We start from the raw sequence: 18,788 nt of genomic DNA, 5'->3' as shown, positions 1-18,788 counted from the left end.
AACATAGGGGGTAACACTGTTGTTTTTCTTTGGTCGTCATGAAGAAAAACACAAGGGGTAACACTGTCGTTTTAATCAAATGAAACACAAGGGGTAACACTGTCGTTTTTATCAAATGAAACATGAGGGGTGACACTGTCATTTTTCTTTGGTTGTAATGAAAAAAACCATAAGGGGCAACACTGTTGTTTTTTTATTGGTCATCATGAAGAAACAGCTCTATACTCTAAACAGCTCAGGTTCGGATTCCTGCAAAAACGTCGACAGTACCACTGTCGTTTTTTATTGGTCAACATGGAAAAAACATGAGGGGTAACTGTCGTTTTTTATCGGCCGTCATGAAATAAACATAAGGGGTAACACTGTCGATATTCATCAAATAAAACATAGGGGGTAACACTGTTGTTTTTCTTTGGTCGTCATGAAGAAAAACATAAGCGGTAACACTGTTGTTTTTTATTGGTCTTCATGAAAAAAAACATAAGGGGTAACACTGTCGTTTTTATCAAATGAAACGTAAAGGGTAACACTGTCATTTTTTATCTGTTGTCATTAAAAACCCATAAGGGGTAACACTGTCGAAATGTATCGAATAAAACATAGGGGGTAACACTGTCGTTTTTATCACATGAAACATGAGGGGTGAAACTGTAGTTTTTCTTAGGTCGTTGTGAAAAAAAAGATAAGGGGTAACACTGTTGTTTTTTATGGTCGTCATGAAAAAAAACATAAGGGGTAACGTTGTCGTTTTTTATTGCTCGTCATGAAAAAAAACATATTTGAAAAAAAAAAGAAAATTGTCCTTGTCAAATATAATATAAGGGGTAACACTGTTGTTTTTCATCAGTCATCATGGGAAAATAACATAAGTGGTAACACTGTGGTTTTTATCAAATGAAACGTAAAGGGTAACACTGTCGTTTTTTATCTGTCGTCATGAAGAACCAATAAGGGGTAACACTGTCGAAATGTATCGAATAAAACATAGGGGGTAACACCGTCGTTTTTTATCAAATGAAACATGAGGGTTAACACTGTTGTTTTATGTAGGTAGTCAAGAAAGTGGGAAGTGGAGAGCGCTGTGAGCTAGCCCCCTGGAGACCGGGGTTCAAGTCCGGTTGATGTCATCTGTTGGAATCCTCTTATTTCTATTTCATGCGAATTCTAGAGTCAAGTATAACCATTGTGATGACTTCATTCGGTGTCTTGATGGTGCATTGATAAGTTCGGAGGTTAATACTCTAAACAGCTCAGGTTCGGATCCCCGCAAAAATGTAGACAGTACCACTGTCGTATTTTATCGGTCAACATGGAAAAAACATGAGGGGTAACTGTCGTTTTTTATCGGCCGTCATGAAATAAACATAAGGGGTAACACTGTCGATATTCATCAAATAAAACATAGGGGGTAACACTGTTGTTTTTCTTTGGTCGTCATGAAGAAAAACATAAGCGGTAACACTGTTGTTTTTTATTGGTCTTCATGAAAAAAAACATAAGGGGTAACACTGTCGTTTTTTTCTGGCCGTTTGAAAAAAACATAAGGGGTAACACTATCGTTTTTTTCTGGCCGTTTTGAAAAAAACCTAAGGGGTAACACTGTCGTTTTTTTCTGGCCGTTTTGAAAAAAACGTAAGGGGTAACACTGCCGTTTTAAAAAAAAAAGTGGGGTAACACTGTCGATTTATATGTCAATTTGAAATGAGTTAAAAAGATCGGCTTAGTTCAGGAGGTAGAGCAGTTGTCTTTTAAGCGACAGGTTGCGTGTTCAATCCCCAGGGGCAGCACTGTCTATTTGAAATAAAACGTAAGGGGTAACACTGTCATTTTTTTCTGGCCGTTTTGAAAAAAACGTAAGGGGTAACACCGTCGTTTTTTTCTGCCCGTTTTAAAAAAAACATAAGGGGTAACACTGTCGTTTTTTTCTGGCCGTTTTGAAAAAAACGTAAGGGGTAACACTGTCGTTTTTTTCTGGCCGTTTTGAAAAAAACATAAGGGGTAGCACTGTCGTTTTTTTCTGGCCGTTTTGAAAAAAACATAAGTGGCAACACTCGTTTTTTTCTGGCCGTTTTTTAAAAAAACATAAGGGGTAACACTGTCGTTTTTTTCTGGCCGTTTTGAAAAAAAACATAAGGGGTAACACTCTCGTTTTTTTCTGCCCGTTTTGAAAAAAACATAAGGGGTAACACTGTCGTTTTTTTCTGGCCGTTTTGAAAAAAAACATAAGGGGTAACACTGTCGTTTTTTTCTGGCCGTTTTGAAAAAAACGTAAGGGGTAACACTGTCGTTTTTTTCTGGCCATTTTGAAAAAAACATAAGGGGTAACACTGTCGTTTTTTTCTGGCCGTTTAGAAAAAAACATAAGGGGTAGCACTGTCGTTTTTTTCTGGCCGTTTTGAAAAAAACATAAGTGGCAACACTCGTTTTTTTCTGGCCGTTTTGAAAAAAACATAAGGGGTAACACTGTCGGTGTTTCTGCCCGTTTTGAAAAAAACATAAGGGGTAACACTCTCGTTTTTTTCTGCCCGTTTTGAAAAAAACATAAGGGGCAACACTCTCGTTTTTTTCTGGCCGTTTTGAAAAAACATAAGGGGTAACACTGTCGTTTTTTTCTGGCCGTTTTGAAAAAAACATAAGGGGTAACACTGTCGTTTTTTCTGCTCGTTTTGAAAAAAACATAAGGGGTAACACTGTCGTTTTTTTCTGCCCGTTTTGAAAAAAACATAAGGGGTAACACTGTCGATTTTTCTGGCCGTTTTGAAAAAAACGTAAGGGATAACACTGCCGTTTTAAAAAAAAAAGTGGGGTAACACTGTCCATTTATATGTCAATTTGAAATGAGTTATAAAGATCGGCTTAGTTCAGGAGGTAGAGCAGTGTTACCCCTTATGTTTTTTTCAAAACGGGCAGAAAAAAACGAGAGTGTTACCCCTTATGTTTTTTTCAAAACGGGCAGAAACACTGACAGTGTTACCCCTTATGTTTTTTTCAAAACGGGCAGAAAAAAACGACAGTGTTACCCCTTATGTTTTTTTCAAACGGCCAGAAAAAAACGACAGTGTTACCCCTTACGTTTTTTTCAAAACGGCCAGAAAAAAATGACAGTGTTACCCCTTACGTTTTTTTCAAATAGACAGTGCTGCCCCTTGGGTTAAAGGGTTTTTATTGTCTATTCGTGTTGGGGTTAACGGGTTTGGGCTGTGTGCTCGGTAGAATGTAGTTGTGTGTTGTGGGGTATTGCTTATTGTGTGTAGTGTTGCCGGCAACCATTACCGAGAGTTGCATGTCTGTTGGTTGGGTGTGCGGTGCGCTGTGTGTTGTGTGTCGTGTTAAATAAAGGCAGCTCTCTGGGTCGTGCGGTGTATGAGGCAAGAGAGTTGGGTCACCGTTTAACCTGGGCTCCCGTCTCGTCCTTCCCGCACTGCTCGCCGCAATATAAACAAGTGTATGCCCTAATCACGTAAATTTCATGCCTGATCACGTTATAAACTGCAAACTGCAATTGTGATTATTGAAGTAAAAAATTTAATAAAAAAGAAGATCATTCATAATGTAGCCGAGCGGGGACATCCCGTTTGTATTTGAATGACTTTTTTACTTTACTTATAACTCTAACTTCTCATCCTAAATGTGAAGCTAAAGTGCAGGGACGCGGGAAGTCAGTCCAAGGGGGGGGGGGGGGGGGTTGAGAGAGAGTCTATATAATGACGTCATAATAAATGCTGCGCAACATCCATTGTTTACGGAGACGAGATGACGGGTGACGTCACATTCAGGGCTCCGCTCTGATAAACACTCTACTGGTGTGTAAAAAGAGTTCTGCCAACTAGCCACTGTCATTCACAAACGTTAGCAAGTAGGGATGTCCGATATTGGCTTTTTTGCCGATATCCGATATGCGATATTGTCCAACTCTACATTTTCGATTCCGATATCAGCCGATACCGATGTCGATATTTGGGTTATTTTTCCTCAAACCTAATTTAGGTAACATTACATATCTCCTGTTGTGGAATTAACACAACATGCTTAATGTTATTGTGATGCCCCACTGGATGCATTCTTGAATGCAACAAGGCTTTCCAAATGTTAACATTGTCTGTGCAAAATAAGAAAAATACTTCAACTTAATTTAAGGGAAAAGTGCCATGTTTATTTTTATTTTTTTAATGGTCTCAGGCAACAGTTTGGATTACACGCTCCCTGAGATAATCTTGACAATGCCCACAACAAATAGGGCAAACTTGACTTCACAAATGATAAAACATTGTACCTGAACAACTATGTGCAACATAGCAGTATGTTTCTTTAACTAAAACTCAATAACCTTAATTGAATAAATGCACAAATATGAGTCAATTACAATGTGCACTGTACTGCACAATTTTGAAAACATTTATTTGAAAAAAAAAAAAAAAAAAAAAAAATCGGTTTTAAGGCAAAAAAAATCCGATACCGATATTGCCAGATATTACATTTTTATGCTAATATCGGGCCGATAATATCGGTGGGCCGATAATATCGGACATCTCTATTAGCAAGTAAACGATGTGGAAATTAGAGTAAACTCGGCTGATACTGTGCTGAATTTCACACACAAACAACATGCCGACAAGCTGTTGCGGTCCGGGATTATACACAGCGTTATAACAAGGATTCAGGAGGTTATTTCTAAAGGTTTACAAAGGAAAGTTACAATAAAAGAAAGCCTTAATTTTCATCCAGAGTTAAGAGTTGTCTGATATGATGAAAGTGACGGTTTCTACGTCAAGTTAACCGTCCGTCTTTGCTCTTTTTTTGCCAACCAGTTTACATGTGGGATTCCACAATCAAAGCGATAACATTCAACATGTCGATTAATATGGCAGCAACATTTTACACCAGTTTTAGAATGTTCACTACAACAGATGTTGAAAACCAACATGCTTATGTAAAATCAGCATAGTACCATATTCAGCTATGGAAAGTTCTGCGTTGTGCGTCATAGCCTACGTCAGCCTACGCAGACAATGTTCTAAATAAAATGAAATGATAATATGATAAATATCATAAAAAGGGTGGATGTCAATGATTAATGAAAAATCATGTTGCATGATAAAATTATACAAAAAAAATGAAAGTATTGATTTGTTCAGAAAACTTTCTCACTTGCAGTTACAGCCAGGGGCCGCCAGGGGGGGTGCTGCAGCATCCTAAGCACCCCAACTTCCCACGTCCCTGGGTAACACTGTTGTTTTTCTTTGGTCGTCATGAAAAAAAACACAAGGGGTAACACTGTCGTTTTAATCAAATGAAACATGAAGGGGTAACACTGTCGTTTTTATCAAATGAAACATAAGGGATAACACTGTCATTTTTTATCAGTCGTCATGAAGAAAACATAAGGGGTAACGCTGTCGACATTTATCAATTAAAACATAAGGGGTAACACTGTCATTTTATCAAAAAAAACATAAGGGGTAACATTGTTGTATTTTATTGGTCGTCATGAAAAATAAAATAAGGGGTAACACTGTTGTTTTTTATTGGTCGTCATGATAAAAAACATAAGGGGTAACACTGTTGTTTTTTATTGGTCGTCATGAAAAAAACATAGGGGGTAACACTGTTGTTTTTTATTGGTCGTCATGAAAAAAAACATAAGGGGTAAAACTGTCAGTGTTTCTGCCCGTTTTGAAAAAAACATAAGGGGTAACACTCGCGTTTTTTTCTGCCCGTTTTGAAAAAAACATAAGGGGTAACACTGTCGTTTTTTTCTGGCCGTTTTGAAAAAAACATAAGGGGTAACACTGTCGTTTTTTATGCCCGTTTTGAAAAAAACGTAAGGGGTAACACTGTCGTTTTTTTCTGCCCGTTTTGAAAAAAAAACATAAGGGGTATCACTGTCGTTTTTTTCTGCCCGTTTTGAAAAAAACATAAGGGGTAACACTGTCGTTTTTTTCTGCCCGTTTTGAAAAAAACATAAGGGGTAACACTGTCAGTGTTTCTGCCCGTTTTGAAAAAAACATAAGGGGTAACACTCTCGTTATTTTCTGCCCGTTTTGAAAAAAACATAAGGGGTAACACTGTTGTTTTTTATTGGTCGTCATGAAAAAAAACATAGGGGGTAACACTGTTGTTTTTTATTGGTCGTCATGAAAAAAAACATAAGGGGTAACACTGTCGTTTTTTTCTGCCCGTTTTGAAAAAAACATAAGGGGTAACACTGTCAGTGTTTCTGCCCGTTTTGAAAAAAACATAAGGGGTAACACTCTCGTTTTTTTCTGCCCGTTTTGAAAAAAACATAAGGGGTAACACTGTCGTTTTTTTCTGGCCGTTTTGAAAAAAACATAACGGGTAACACTGTCGTTTTTTCTGCCCGTTTTGAAAAAAACATAAGGGGTAACACTGTCGTTTTTTTCTGCCCGTTTTGAAAAAAACATAAGGGGTATCACTGTCGTTTTTTTCTGCCCGTTTTAAAAAAAACATAAGGGGTAACACTGTCGTTTTTTTCTGCCCGTTTTGAAAAAAACATAAGGGGTAACACTCTCAGTGTTTCTGCCCGTTTTGAAAAAAACATAAGGGGTAACACTGTCGTTTTTTTCTGCCCGTTTTGAAAAAAACACAAGGGGTAACACTGTCGTTTTTTTCTGGCCCTTTTAAAAAAACATAAGGGGTAACACTGTCGTTTTTTTCTGGCCGTTTTGAAAAAAACATAAGGGGTAACACTGTCGTTTTTTTCTGGCCGTTTTGAAAAAAACGTAAGGGGTAACACTGTCGTTTTTTTCTGGCCGTTTTGAAAAGAACGTAAGGGGTAACACTGTCGTTTTTTTCTGGCCGTTTTGAAAAAAACGTAAGGGGTAACACTGTCGTTTTTTTCTGGCCGTTTTGAAAAAAACATAAGGGGTAACACTGTCGTTTTTTTCTGCCCGTTTTGAAAAAAACATAAGGGGTATAACTGTCGTTTTTTTCTGCCCGTTTTAAAAAAAACATAAGGGGTAACACTGTCGTTTTTTTCTGCCCGTTTTGAAAAAAACATAAGGGGTAACACTCTCAGTGTTTCTGCCCGTTTTGAAAAAAACATAAGGGGTAACACTCTCGTTTTTTTCTGCCCGTTTTGAAAAAAACACAAGGGGTAACACTATCGTTTTTTTCTGGCCGTTTTAAAAAAACATAAGGGGTAACACTGTCGTTTTTTTCTGGCCGTTTTGTAAAAAACATAAGGGGTAACACTGTCGTTTTTTTCTGGCCGTTTTGAAAAAAAACATAAGGGGTATCACTGTCGTTTTTTTCTGCCCGTTTTGAAAAAAACATAAGGGGTAACACTGTCGTTTTTTTCTGGCCGTTTTGAAAAAAACATAAGGGGTAACACTGTCAGTGTTTCTGCCCGTTTCAAAAAAAACATAAGGGGTAACACTGTCGTTTTTTTCTTCCCGTTTTGAAAAAAACGTAAGGGGTAACACTGTCGTTTTTTTCTGGTCGTTTTCAAAAAAACGTAAGGGGTAACACTGCTGTTTTAAAAAAAATGTGGGGTAACACTGTCGATTTATATGTCAATTTGAACTGAATAGTAAAGTTCGGCTTAGTTCAGGAGGTAGAGCAGTTGTCTTGTAGGCGACAGGTTGCGTGCTCGATCCCCAGGGGCAGGTTTGTTCATTTGATAAAAACGTAATGGGTAATACTATTGTTTTTTTCTGGCCGTTTTGAAAAAAACATAAGGGGTAACACTGTCGTTTTTTTTCTGCCCGTTTTGAAAAAAACATAAGGGGTAACACTGTCGTTTTTTTCTGCCCGTTTTGAAAAAAACATAAGGGGTAACACTGTCGTTTTTTTCTGGCCGTTTTGAAAAAAACATAAGGGGTAACACTGTCAGTGTTTCTGCCCGTTTCAAAAAAAACATAAGGGGTAACACTGTCGTTTTTTTCTTCCCGTTTTGAAAAAAACGTAAGGGGTAACACTGTCGTTTTTTTCTGCCCGTTTTGAAAAAAACATAAGGGGTAACACTGTCGTTTTTTTCTGGCCGTTTTGAAAAAAACATAAGGGGTAACACTGTCAGTGTTTCTGCCCGTTTCAAAACTGTCACTGCTGTTTTAAAAAAAATGTGGGGTAACACTGTCGATTTATATGTCAATTTGAACTGAATAGTAAAGTTCGGCTTAGTTCAGGAGGTAGAGCAGTTGTCTTGTAGGCGACAGGTTGCGTGCTCGATCCCCAGGGGCAGGTCTGTTCATTTGATAAAAACGTAATGGGTAATACTATTGTTTTTTTCTGGCCGTTTTGAAAAAAACATAAGGGGTAACACTGTCGTTTTTTTCTGCCCGTTTTGAAAAAAACATAAGGGGTAACACTGTCGTCTTTTTCTGGCCGTTTTGAAAAAAACATAAGGGGTAACACTGTTGTTTTTTATTGGTCGTCATGAAAAAAAACATAAGGAGTAACACTGTCGTTTTTTTCTGGCCGTTTTGAAAAAACATAAGGGGTAACACTGTCGTTTTTTTCTGGCCGTTTTGAAAAAAACATAAGGGGTAACACTGTCGTTTTTTTCTTCCCGTTTTGAAAAAAACGTAAGGGGTAACACTGTCGTTTTTTTCTGGCCGTTTTGAAAAAAACGTAAGGGGTAACACTGCTGTTTTAAAAAAAATGTGGGGTAACACTGTCGATTTATATGTCAATTTGAACTGAATAGTAAAGTTCGGCTTAGTTCAGGAGGTAGAGCAGTTGTCTTGTAGGCGACAGGTTGCGTGCTCGATCCCCAGGGGCAGGTCTGTTCATTTGAAAAAAACGTAATGGGTAATACTATTGTTTTTTTCTGGCCGTTTTGAAAAAAACATAAGGGGTAACACTGTCGTTTTTTTCTGCCCGTTTTGAAAAAAACATAAGGGGTAACACTGTCGTCTTTTTCTGGCCGTTTTGAAAAAAACATAAGGGGTAACACTGTTGTTTTTTATTGGTCGTCATGAAAAAAAACATAAGGAGTAACACTGTCGTTTTTTTCTGGCCGTTTTGAAAAAACATAAGGGGTAACACTGTCGTTTTTTTCTGGCCGTTTTGAAAAAAACATAAGGGGTAACACTGTCGTTTTTTTCTTCCCGTTTTGAAAAAAACGTAAGGGGTAACACTGTCGTTTTTTTCTGGCCGTTTTGAAAAAAACGTAAGGGGTAACACTGCTGTTTTAAAAGAAATGTGGGGTAACACTGTCGATTTATGTGTCAATTTGAACTGAATAGTACAGTTCGGCTTAGTTCAGGAGGTAGAGCAGTTGTCTTGTAGGAGACAGGTTGCGTGCTCAATCCCCAGGGGCAGGACTGTCCATTTGAAAAAAACGTAAGGGGTAATGCTTTTGTTTTTTTCTGGCCGTTTTGAAAAAAACATAAGGGGTAACACTGTCGTTTTTTTCTGGCCGTTTTGAAAAAAACATAAGGGGTAACACTGTCGTTTTTTTCTGGCCGTTTTGAAAAAAACATATGGGGTAACACTGTCGTTTTTTTCTGGCCGTTTTGAAAAAAACATAAGGGGTAACACTGTCGTTTTTTTCTGGCCGTTTTGAAAAAAACGTAAGGGGAAACACTGTCGATTTTTCTGGCCGTTTTGAAAAAAACGTGAGGGGTAACACTGCCGTTTTAAAAAAAAAAGTGGGGTAACACTGTCCATTTATATGTCAATTTGAAGTGAGTTAAAAAGATCGGATTAGTTCAGGAGGTAGAACAGTTGTCTTTTAAGCGACAGGTGTTCAATCCCCAGGGGCGTGTTCAATCCCCAGGGGCAGCACTGTCTATTTAAAAAAAACGTAAGGGGTAACACTGTCCTTTTTTTCTGGCCGTTTTGAAAAAAACGTAAGGGCTAACACTGTCGTTTTTTTCTGCCCGTTTTGAAAAAAACATAAGGGGTAACACTGTCGTTTTTTTCTGGCCGTTTTGAAAAAAACATATGGGGTAACGCTGTCGTTTTTTTCTGGCCGTTTTGAAAAAAACATAAGGGGTAACACTGTCGTTTTTTTCTGGCCGTTTTGAAAAAAACATAAGGGGTAACACTGTCGTTTTTTTCTGGCCGTTTTGAAAAAAACATAAGGGGTAACACTCTCGTTTTAAAAAAAAAAGTGGGGTAACACTGTCCATTTATATGTCAATTTGAAATGAGTTATAAAGATCGGCTTAGTTCAGGAGGTAGAGCAGTTGTCTTTTAAGCGACAGGTGTTCAATCCCCAGGGGCGTGTTCAATCCCCAGGGGCAGCACTGTCTATTTGAAAAAAACGTAAGGGGTAACACTGTCATTTTTTTCTGGCCGTTTTGAAAAAAACGTAAGGGGTAACACTGTCGTTTTTTTCTGGCCGTTTTGAAAAAAACATAAGGGGTAACACTGTCGTTTTTTTCTTCCCGTTTTGAAAAAAACGTAAGGGGTAACACTGTCGTTTTTTTCTGGCCGTTTTGAAAAAAACGTAAGGGGTAACACTGCTGTTTTAAAAGAAATGTGGGGTAACACTGTCGATTTATGTGTCAATTTGAACTGAAGAGTACAGTTCGGCTTAGTTCAGGAGGTAGAGCAGTTGTCTTGTAGGAGACAGGTTGCGTGCTCAATCCCCAGGGGCAGGACTGTCCATTTGAAAAAAACGTAAGGGGTAATACTGTTGTTTTTTTCTGGCCGTTTTGAAAAAAACATAAGGGGTAACACTGTCGTTTTTTTCTGGCCGTTTTGAAAAAAACATAAGGGGTAACACTGTCGTTTTTTTCTGGCCGTTTTGAAAAAAACATATGGGGTAACACTGTCGTTTTTTTCTGGCCGTTTTGAAAAAAACATAAGGGGTAACACTGTCGTTTTTTTCTGGCCGTTTTGAAAAAAACGTAAGGGGTAACACTGTCGATTTTTCTGGCCGTTTTGAAAAAAACGTGAGGGGTAACACTGCCGTTTTAAAAAAAAAAGTGGGGTAACACTGTCCATTTATATGTCAATTTGAAGTGAGTTAAAAAGATCGGCTTAGTTCAGGAGGTAGAGCAGTTGTCTTTTAAGCGACAGGTGTTCAATCCCCAGGGGCGTGTTCAATCCCCAGGGGCAGCACTGTCTATTTGAAAAAAAACGTAAGGGGTAACACTGTCATTTTTTTCTGGCCGTTTTGAAAAAAACGTAAGGGGTAACACTGTCGTTTTTTTCTGCCCGTTTTGAAAAAAACATAAGGGGTAACACTGTCGTTTTTTTCTGGCCGTTTTGAAAAAAAACATAAGGGGTAACACTGTCGTTTTTTTCTGGCCGTTTTGAAAAAAACGTAAGGGGTAACACTGTCGTTTTTTTCTGGCCATTTTGAAAAAAACAAAAGGGGTAACACTGTCGTTTTTTTCTGGCCGTTTTGAAAAAAACATAAGGGGTAACACTGTCATTTTTTTCTGGCCGTTTTGAAAAAAACATAAGGGGTAACACTGTCAGTGTTTCTGCCCGTTTTGAAAAAAACATAAGGGGTAACACTCTCGTTTTTTTCTGCCCGTTTTGAAAAAAACATAGGGGGTAACACTGTTGTTTTTCTTTGGTCGTCATGAAAAAAAACATAAGGGGTAACACTGTCGTTTTTATCAAATGAAACGTAAAGGGTAACACTGTCATTTTTTATCTGTTGTCATTAAAAACCCATAAGGGGTAACACTGTCGAAATGTATCGAATAAAACATAGGGGGTAACACTGTCGTTTTTATCACATGAAACATGAGGGGTGAAACTGTAGTTTTTCTTAGGTCGTTGTGAAAAAAAAGATAAGGGGTAACACTGTTGTTTTTTATGGTCGTCATGAAAAAAAACATATTTGAAAAAAAAAAGTAAATTGTCCTTGTCAAATATAATATAAGGGGTAACACTGTTGTTTTTCATCAGTCATCATGGGAAAATAACATAAGTGGTAACACTGTGGTTTTTATCAAATGAAACGTAAAGGGTAACACTGTCGTTTTTTATCTGTCGTCATGAAGAACCAATAAGGGGTAACACTGTCGAAATGTATCGAATAAAACGTAGGGGGTAACACTGTCGTTTTTTATCAAATGAAAAATGAGGCTTGACTCTGTTGTTTTATATTGCTAGTCAAGAAAGTGGGAAGTGGAGAGCGCTGTGAGCTAACCCCCTGGAGACCGGGGTTGAAGTCCGGTTGATGTCCTCTGTTGGAATCCTCTTATTTCTATTTCATGCGAATTGCAAAGTCAAGTATAACCATTGTGATGATTTTATTCTGTGTCTTGATGGTGCACTGATAAGTTCGGAGGTTTATACTCTAAACAGCTCAGGTACGGATCACCGCAATAACGTCGACTGGGGTACCACTGTTGTATTTTATTGGTCGTCATGAAGAAAAAATTGTCCTTGTCAAATAAAATATAAGGGGTAGCAATGTTGTTTTTCATAAGCCATCATGGGAAAATAACGTAAGGGGTATCACTGTAGTTTTTATCAAATGAAACGTAAAGGGTAACACTGTCGTTTTTTATCTGTCGTCATGAAAAACCCTTAAGACTTAACACTGTCTTAACACTGTCAAAATGTATCGAATAAAACATAGGGGGTAACACTGTCGTTTTTATCACTGATGTTTTTTATTGGTCATCATGAAAAAAAACACAAGGGGTAACACTGTCGTTTTTTATTGGTTGTCAAGAAAAAAAATATAAGGGGTAACACTGTTGTTTTTCATCAGTCATCATGGGAAAATAACATAAGGGGTAACACTGTCGTTTTTTATTGGTCGTCATGAAAAAAAACATAAGGGGTAAAACTGTTGTTTTTCATCAGTCATCATGGGAAAATAACATAAGGGGTAACACTGTCGTTTTTATCACTGATGTTTTTTATTGGTCATCATGAAAAAAACATAAGGGGTAACACTGTCGTTTTTTATTGGTCGTCATGAAAAAAAACATGAGGGGCAACACTGTAGTTTTTTATTGGTCGTCAAGAAAAAAAACATAAGGGGTAACACTTGTTTTTTATTGGTCGTCATGAAAAAAAACACAAGGGGTAACACTGTCGTTTTTTATCGGCCTTCATGAAAGAAACATAAGGGGTAACACTGTCGATATTCATCAAATAAAACATAGGGGGTAACACTGTTGTTTTTCTTTGGTCATCATGAAGAAAAACAAAAGGGGTAACACTGTTGTTTTTTATTGGTCGTCACGAAAAAAAAACATAAGGGGTAACACTGTTGTTTTTTATTGGTCATCATGAAAAAAAACATAATGGGTAACACTGTGGTTTTTTATTGGTCTTCATGAAAAAAAACACAAGGGGTAACACTGTCGTTTTTTATTGGTCGTCATGAAAAAAAACATAAGTGGTAAAACTGTTGTTTTTCATCAGTCATCATGGGAAAATAACATAAGGGGTAACACTGTCGTTTTTATCACTGATGTTTTTTATTGGTCATCATGAAAAAAACATAAGGGGTAACACTGTCGTTTTTTATTGGTCGTCATGAAAAAAAACATGAGGGGCAACACTGTAGTTTTTTATTGGTCGTCAAGAAAAAAAACATGAGGGGTAACGCTTGTTTTTTATTGGTCGTCATGAAAAAAACCACAAGGGGTAACACTGTCGTTTTTTATCGGCCTTCATGAAATAAACATAAGGGGTAACACTGTCGATATTCATCAAATAAAACATAGGGGGTAACACTGTTGTTTTTCTTTGGTCATCATGAAGAAAAACAAAAGGGGTAACACTGTTGTTTTTTATTGGTCGTCACGAAAAAAAAACATAAGGGGTAACACTGTTGTTTTTTATTGGTCATCATGAAAAAAAACATAATGGGTAACACTGTGGTTTTTTATTGGTCTTCATGAAAAAAACCATAAGGGGTAACACTGTCGTTTTTATCAAATGAAACGTAAAGGGTAACATTGTCATTTTTTATCTGTTGTCATGAAAAACCCATAAGGGGTAACACTGTTGAAATGTATTGAATAAAACATAGGGGGTAACACTGTCGTTTTTATCACATGAAACATGAGGGGTGAAACTGTTGTTTTTCTTTGGTCGTCTTGAAAAAAAAAGATAAGGGGTAACACTGTCGTTTTTTATTGCTCGTCATGAAAAAAAACATTTGAATAAATAAATAAATAATTGTCCTTGTCAAATAAAATATAAGGGGTAACACTGTTGTTTTTCATCAGTCATCATGGGAAAATAACATAAATGGTAACACTGTTGTTTTTATCAAATGAAACGTAAAGGGAAACACTGTCGTTTTTTATCTGTCGTCATGAGGAACCCATAAGGGGTAACACTGTCGAAATGTATCGAATAAAACATAGGGGGTAACACTGTCGTTTTTTATCAAATGAAACATGAAGGTTGACACTGTTGTTATTTATTGGTCGTCAAGAAAGTGGGAAGTGGAGAGAGCTGTGAGCTAACCCCCTGGAGACAGGGGTTCAAGTCCTGTTGATGTCCTCTGTTGGAAGACTCTTATTTCTATTTCATGCGAATTCTAAAGTCAAGTATAACCATTGTGATGACTTCGTTCAGTGTCTTGATGGTGCATTGATAAGTTCGGAGGTTAACACTCTACACAGCTCAGGTTCGGATCCCCGCAAAAACGTCGACAGGGTTACCACAGTAATTTTTTATTGGTCAACATGAAAAAAAACATAAGGGGTAACACTGTAGTTTTTTATTGGTCGTCAAGAAAAAAAACATAAGGGGTAACACTTGTTTTTTATTGGTCGTCATGAAAAAAAACACAAGGGGTAACACTGTCGTTTTTTATCGGCCGTCATGAAATAAACATAAGGGGTAACACTGTCGATATTCATCAAATAAAACATAGGGGGTAACACTGTTGTTTTTCTTTGGTCGTCATGAAGAAAAACAAAAGGGGTAACACTGTAGTTTTTTTTTGGTCGTCATGAAAAACAAACATAAGGGGTAACACTGTTGTTTTTTATTGGTCTTCATGAAAAACAACATAAGGGGTAACACTGTCGTTTTTATCAAATGAAACGTGAAGGGTAACACTGTCGTTTTTATCAAATGAAACGTAAAGGGTAACACTGTCGTTTTTTATCTGTCATCATGAGGAACCCATAAGGGGTAACACTGTCGAAATGTATCGAATAAAACATAGGGGGTAACACTGTCATTTTTTATCAAATGAAACAAGAAGGTTGACACTGTTGTTTTTAAATGGTCGTCAAGAAAGTGGGAAGTGGAGAGAGCTGTGAGCTAACCCCCTGGAGACCGGGGTTCAAGTCCTGTTGATGTCCTCTATTGGAAGACTCTTATTTCTATTTCATGCGAATTCTAAAGTCAAGTATAATCATTGTGATGACTTTAATCGGTGTCTTGATGGTGCATTGATAAGTTTTGAGGTTAACACTCTAAACAGCTCAGGTTCGGATCCCCGCAAAAACGTCGACAGGGGTACCACTGTCATCTTTTATCGGTCAACATGGAAAAAACATGGGGTAACACTGTCGATATTTATCCATTAAAACATAGGGGATAACATTGTCGTTTTTATCAAATGAAACATGAGGGGTGACACTGTCCTTTTTCTTCGGTCGTCATTAAAAAAACCATAAGGGGTAAGTAACACTGTTGTTTTTTATTGGTTGTCATGAAAAAAAACATAAGGGGTAACACTGTTGTTTTTTTTAGTCGTCATGAAAAAAAAACACAAGGGGTAACACTGTTGTTTTTTATTGGTAGTCATGAAAAAAACATAAGGGGTAACACTGTTGTCTTTGTCAAATAAAATATAAGGGGTAACACTGTTGTATTTTATTGGTCGTCATGAAAAAAAACATTTGAAAAAAAATAAAAAAGTGTCCTTGTCAAATAAAACATAAGGGGTAAGTAACACTGTTGTTTTCATCAGTCATCATGGGAAAAAACATAAGGGCTAACACTGTCGTTTTTATAAAATGAAACCTAAAGGGTAACACTGTATAGAATATAATAGAATAGAAACACACACGCGCACACGCACACACACACACACACACACACACACACACACACACACACACACACACACACACACACACACTCCTCCATCAGCGACTTATACAATAAACAAATTATGTAAAACAAAACCCCTCTTTCATTTTAAAAGAATAGTATGCAAATATGTTGAAAAGGGATCCATCTTTGTTATACTTTTAAAATGTTCCTATGTAGCCTATTTTAAAGCTTACACACTGATATTTTAAAACAGGAATGCGAAATGCATCCTGGGATATTTAACGGTCTCAAGTCCACACCATGGACATATTGGGCTAGCCCCACCAGAAAGTAAAATAATCTCCGTCCACTTCAACAGAGAAACACTCTGAGCATGTGCATTTCAATGTTTCAAGTCCAATACACATTGCATTGGGCTGGTGGGGCTAGAGCCCCTCTTGCCCCTCCAGACGAACTCAGCCGGAAGAAGCAAGCCAGGGTCGACTTAAAATTAAATAAAAGCGCAAAACTTATTATTTTATAGTACTTTCTGGGGAGATTATTTAAAAACAAAAATATATATATCTATAAAAATATATAGATATTCTATTTTTTATATATTTCCTTTTTTTCATTTTCATTTTCTTTTCTTTTTTTCTTGTGAGAGTAGCGACTTGCCCCTAATGACCAGTCGCCACTGGTCATTCTGACCAGTCGCCACTGGTCATTCTGACCTGGGACATTTAGAATTGTCGGTCCTCCTAATTTTTTTCCGGTCATTGACCGGTAATAACCGAAAAAGGAAACTCTGCTATAAACCGGCCGAACTTTCACCGTCAACACCGAACCCCTTCTTCTTCGCACGGCTGTCAACATCCGAAACATACGCTTTAGTTAGATTTTCTCAAACAGAAGTTTCAAGTACGGATAGCATAGAACTAACGTTAGCCAAGTGGGGGCTCCATGATTGCTAAATCTAATGAGAGAGGTAAAATTGCCATTAAGGAAGGAAAGCATAGTATGCCTTGCGACTGTGCTTCGCAGTATGCCTTGCGAAACCCAGTATGCCTTTCGAAACACCTCGTGATTGGTCGATGAAACGCTACCAGGAACGCCTAAAGGGCGTTCTTGTGTCATGACGGAAACGCCCAAGCCTGCAGCTGGACCCTTCTCGCAAACGCACTCTTTTGAAACCAGGTCCCAGGGGGAAAAAGAGAATCTCCCCCCTGCGTTTTCGTGTTTGGATTCACAAGAACCAGTTACGCAGATGATGACGTCATTGCCCCACCCACCAGGTGGGAAACGTTAGATTACCGGCAAATTTGTTTTTGTTTTATCCGATTTGCATTATTTTTGTAGCTTTAAATACAGCCCCTTGATAAATATAATTACTAACTGTACATTAAAAAGTATTTTCTTCTCAATCTATAAGGTTTCACAACTGCTGTTGGTTTCTTCTTCTATGACTGTATGTTTGTATACAGCATGCAGGCTTGATGCGCATCCTCCGCCTCCTCTTCTTCTTTTTTTGGACGAGTTCGGTAGCAGAAACAGCGCCACATATAAGCCTGGAATAGGTACCACAGCGTATCTACAGCTAGATGCGTTTTTGCGCAGTCCAATCAAGAAAATTCTGCCACACTTCCAAGGATATCAGGGGAAAAAGATCTAAACTGTCCAATGATAAAAGCGAGTAAGAGAAACTTAACTTCCAGCTCTCCATTCCAATTTTAAACCCCACCCAACCAGAGACTCACCATCAACTCAGGCTATACTTTAATATGCCTCAGGGCAAAAAAAAAAAGGCTATACTTTAATAAGCCTCAGGGCAAATCGCAATGACCAGCTCCATTTTGGAAGCATAGGAGTTGGTTATCATTTTGTTGGTGGTCCACAATGTGTCCGGCAAAAATATCATAGATGCACCTCTGGTTATTATGCTGTATCATCAAATCGTAAATAATTTGAACATAAGCTATATAAAAGCATTGAAAGAAATGAATTAACATTTTGACAGTAATATGTATTAGGCTGTATTACGTTCTTCAAATAACTTCTAATTCTTCAAATAACACTAATTATATTAATCATAAAATATTACTAATTTGACTAATTATTGAAGCTAATGCTTACCCAAGATACCAAGTGAGGCACTGCTGCTAGTTTGTACCGTTATGTGTGTGTGTGTGTGTGTGTGTTTGTGTGTGTGTGTGTGTGCGTGTACACCTGTGTGTGTGTGTGTGTTTGTGTGTGTGTGTTTGTGTGCGTGTGCGTGCAGTGTGTGCGTGCAGTCTGCGTGCATGCTTGTGTGGACTAAATCCATATGCAACTTATTATAAATGATTGTAATCTGACACATTTGGGGCAGAAGTGTGACCTCCGCTATGAGAGACGAATTACCGCTGCTTACTCACCCTGCAACCCCACCCTGAGCTGAGGGTGGGGGCCCCTCACACTACAACCCCACCCTGAGCTGAGGGTGGAGTCCCCCACACTACAACCCCACCCTGAGCTGAGGGTGGGGGCCCCCACACTACAACCCCACCCTGAGCTGAGGGTGGGGGTCCCTCAACCTGCAACCCCACCCTGAGCTGAGGGTGGGGGTCCCTCAACCTGCAACCCCACCCTGAGCTGAGGGTGGAGTCCCCCTCACTACAACACCACCCTGAGCTGAGGGTGGAGTCCCCCTCACTACAACACCACCATGAGCTGAGGGTGGAGTCCCCCTCACTACAACACCACCCTGAGCTGAGGGTGGAGTCCCCCTCACTACAACACCACCCTGAGCTGAGGGTGGAGTCCCCCTCACTACAACCCCACCTTGATCTGTAGAGCGTCGCCAGAACCCTCTGTCAGCTTGAGGTATTATTATATTATCATTATAATAACATATTATT

The sequence above is a fragment of the Gadus morhua genome, chromosome 23 (genome assembly GCF_902167405.1).
Source record: "Gadus morhua chromosome 23, gadMor3.0, whole genome shotgun sequence".
NCBI classification, from domain to species: domain Eukaryota; kingdom Metazoa; phylum Chordata; class Actinopteri; order Gadiformes; family Gadidae; genus Gadus; species Gadus morhua.
This window is presented reverse-complemented; position numbering follows the sequence as displayed.